The following is a 4,392-nucleotide window of genomic DNA, read 5'->3' on the forward strand; positions in this document are numbered from 1 at the left end:
ACTCTATCAGCCTGAACACCCCCTTCCCTTCAGCCAACCCTAAACAATGCCCTAACCAAGGTCACATAAATGATGTGATCCAGCCCAAGATCCATGTTCTCCACCATCTCCTCTTTGAGACTCACTGCCTTGTCGACACCCCCCCTGTGACAGAGCCCCTTCATCAAACTGGCATACGCATGAGCTTTTGGCCTCACGTTTTAGTGTTTGGCCATGGCGTCCTTGACGTCAAATGCCTCCTTGAGCTGACCACGATCACAGAACGCGGCGACGAGGGTGCCAAGCATGACAACGGTTGGGGGCGACCCTCGTTGTAACATTTCATCGAACAGGAGGCGGGCGTGCTCGATGGAGGCGGGCGCGGCCACCAGGCCACGCGCATGAGGATGTTGTAGGTGCAGGCAACCGGAGGGGTCGCGCTCGTCGGGTTGAGGAAGAGGCGGAGTGCGGCGGAGGGGTCGCGCTCGCGGCGAGGTGCTAGGACGAGAACTTGTTGCCGGCCATGGCGGCATTCGGGCTCGCAGAGTCGCGACTCCCAATTTTTTTCTTTTTCTTTTGACGAGGGGTCCGAACTGGCAGTAGAATTTTGCAGGGGCGCTCGCGAGTAGCGAGTAGCGACAGACACTGGGAGGGGGTGAGTCTCTGGCAGATGGGCCCCGACTAGAAAAACACATTTATTTACCATTTGGTTACCCGCCTCTCCGTACAGATATTGTGCAGAAAAACCATGCAAAAAAAAAGATATTGTGCAGAAAAAAGAACGGGACATGCTGCCCTGTGTAGAACGACGACACAGGTCCAGTGACAAACAGGAGTGGAATTTTGACGTTCTTTTTCAACTTCTGTTTTCAGCTTCGACCAAAACACATAATCTTTTGGGACATTGTCGATGGCCTCAGCCACTCTACATAAAAAAAAAACACCCATGACATTTTTGTTTCAGGGTCATTCACAAAGTGGGGACGCACAAGTACAGAAAGATACCCACCGAAATTTAGGGGCTGTTCGGCAATCGCTCCACTCAACGGCGGAGCTTAGTGCATGAAAGAGATCATGCAGGCATTTTTCAGAAAGAGATTAGATGATGAATATTTATGTGTTTGGCCCCCCATTAGCTCATATATTCTACTTAGCCCCCCAGCGAACTTCGTCAAGCTCCGCCACTGGCTCCACTCCACAACTCCCGGAGCGGAGTTGACGGAGTTGTAGTTTAAAATGGTGGAGTTGACATTTAGCCGACGGAGTTGTAGTTTAAAATGGTGGAGTTGCCATTTAGCCACTTCACAGATTCCGGGAGCGGACCATTACCGAATAGGGCCTTAGTTTACAAACTCTTGGGCTATCGAACTTGGTTTGCAAACTCCGCTACATAACACAAAAAATCAACGGGGTTTACATGCTTGAGATCTTCAATGTCTTGACAAATTCCAGCATCACAGGAGCTTAGGAGAATTTCCAAAGTGTTTCGGTATAAGAAATCTTTCTGGGTCAAAGCTTCTAACAGATAGCACTTAGCTCACATAATTGTTGTAAGAGAATCACCTTCGACTTGGCTGCTCGCTCAAGGTCACAATAAGAAGACCCCTTCTCCTTTGACTGCAGCACTGAGCCTGGATTTGTTCATTTTTTACATTTTGTTCTCTCCCCTGTCATGCATCACTTGTACTACAACCAATTTGATTACACAGGATGGGTGGTGCCCGGACGGCTGCAGTATTGTATTCCATGTAATTTGATTGCTCGGCCTGCAGTATGATATTATTAGTTAATCGCTAATCAGGTAAGCAGTCAAACCATAAGCTGGACAGGTTTTCCAAATGATGTTGATAACAAGGAAGCCGCTGCAGAGGCAGGGCTGAATTACCTTTGGTTAGCCACAGCCATGATCATCGTCTTGCTGCTCACACTCGGCTTTCAGCCATTCGTTGCCAATGGCGATCCACTAGCGCGGCTCTGCGATGGTGCCTACTCTAAAATGAATGGTAGCACCTACCACGCTAACCTTGACCTCCTATCCACCATGCTGTCCAAGATTGCCTCATCCAAACAAACCCTCCTCGCCAAGGGTTTCGTTGGAACTGACCAAGATAGCACATATGGAGTCGCACTGTGCCGCGGTGGCGGCAAGGCCCCTGCCTGCCCCAGATGCATCACCACAGCATTCCGCGATGATCGGTGGTCGTGCATAGCCTACGAAGAAATGCATGTCCTGTATGAGGACTGCATTGTCCACATCTCCCCCAAGGACCTTATCTATGACTCAGCTGTTGTGCTAAATGGGTTGCTCATCTTTTCGGACAACAGCAGAACTACGGATCCCGGCGTTTCCATCGAGGTGGGTTCCAAGTACACCAATGTCAGCATTGATGGCAACATCAAGCTGCTGCTTCAAGAGACAGCCAAACAAGCAGCGTACAACTCGGTGACGAGGTAGACAACTGGCTGCATGGATGTCAACGGCACAGACCCTCTGCTCTACTCCCTGGCGCAGTGCAACCAGAACCTGTCACCGAATGACTGCTGGGATTGCCTCGACAATATCAGGAGTGCGGTGCAGAGTTTCTTCTACCGGCAACGTGGTGAATGGATTGCTGGTATGTGGTGCAATTTCAGGTACGACCCGTATCAGTTCTACAAGGGCGAGCCCATGAAGCAGATCGCCTGGTCAGCTTCTGTAGATCCAGCAACAAACATGGTGGTAGCACGCCAGCCGGCGCCAGGGCCAGTTGGTGTTCCGAGGCAGAAAGACGAGAATAAGCCGGTTGTTGTGCCCAGCCGGAAACACAAAAGTAAGCAAGAGAGTAGGTTCTTTCTTTCCCAAAACTAGGCTGTCTTCCTTCTTTTGCACTATCTCTATCTATATACCTATTTTTTCCATTTACATTACTCCTATGATCCTATCCCGTCTTTATGGCACTAAAATTGACTATTGTGCAGCATCCTTGCAGTTCCAGGTCACCTTTCAAATGGTAACCATCAGATTCAAGCATTGAGTTCAATGGAACTATTACACTTAGTGGGACTATAATTCTAATGGTATAGAGTAGATATAAGGCAGAACTGGTTGTAATAATTTCACAAGAAGCAAAATTCTACTAGATCTGTTCCAAAATACGAGGTAGTATTTGAAATAATGATATTCATGTATACTATTAAACTATCAACCATGCATTTTATTTCATCCATTGGAATTCTAAAACTATTGCTGGAATAAAGGAAAAGGTCCAGCTGAGAATAGGTTAGTGTAGGAGGAGTGAGCGGCTCGTATAAATATGAGTTACGTGTACAGAGCACCTTCGGATATATAGATCTAATGACCATAAATTAATTTCGCTGACTACGAAGGACATAATTAATTCATCTGGCTGACTGCTAGACATTGATCAATGCTTCAATTTAACAAACTTATATATGATGATGAAACCTTACATTGTACTACATGTCAGAATATTCCTCAAAATATAACGAAATAAGTTCCGGTTTCAACCCACTTTTCAAGCTTGAGCTCTGAAACCGTTTGTTTCAACGTTGAGCTCCAAAACCATTTGTTTTCAACCTTGAACTGCTGAATCCATTTACTACTATGTTATTATACACGTAGAATTTTCTAGTGAACTAACCACCTATCTTTGTGTGAAATCTTTCATTTTAGGGCATGTAATGAAGGTTTTGATCGTTACCACTGTGCTTCCACTAGCATCATTTTTCTGCTTCATGATTTGGTTTGGGCTGATCAAAAGGCATGCAAAAGGTCAGTTCGGAAATGTTACTGCACACTCACATCTACTAGGCCATTTAGATTCATAGATGCTTTGAATCAGCACTACCTAAAAGGACTACATAAACTCTGATTTCTGAATTTAGGTAAAGTGAACTCACAGGAAGATGAAGAACTAGTCTGGGGAATAGGAAGGAGTTCAGAGTTCACGTTTTTTGACTTTTCAGAAGTATCAGATGCTACAAGTAACTTCTCAGATGAAAATAAATTGGGGCAAGGTGGCTTTGGCCCAGTGTACAAGGTAAAAGCACATTTATGTATGCATGTACACAAAGAGAAGAAGAAACCTACTTGCATCAATAACAAAATTTGTACGACCCTGTTGATTTTTAAAAACTTATATTTTGCAAGATGATATCATTGATCAAGCTCTTTGAAACCTCCACAGGGCAAGCTTCTGAAAGGATCAGAGGTAGCGAATAAGAGACTAGCTTCATAGTCTGGGCAAGGTTTCACAGAGTTTAAAAACGAAGTCCAACTCATAGCCAAGCTCCAGCACACAAACTTGGTTCGGCTATTGGGATGTTGCTCTCAAGGAGAGGAGAAAATATTGATCTATGAATATTTGGCAAATAAAAGCTTGGACTTCTTTATCTTTGGTATTACTTCTTGAG

General features: G+C 45.4%; 1 pseudogene; it reads left to right on the plus strand.

The window, feature by feature from the left end:
- Nucleotides 1–1,744: 1,744 nt before the first annotated feature.
- LOC119287845 lies at nucleotides 1,745–3,786 on the plus strand (annotated as a pseudogene).
- Nucleotides 3,787–4,392: the final 606 nt, after the last annotated feature.

The sequence above is a fragment of the Triticum dicoccoides genome, chromosome 4A, assembly GCF_002162155.2.
Source record: "Triticum dicoccoides isolate Atlit2015 ecotype Zavitan chromosome 4A, WEW_v2.0, whole genome shotgun sequence".
NCBI classification, from domain to species: Eukaryota; Viridiplantae; Streptophyta; class Magnoliopsida; order Poales; family Poaceae; genus Triticum; species Triticum dicoccoides.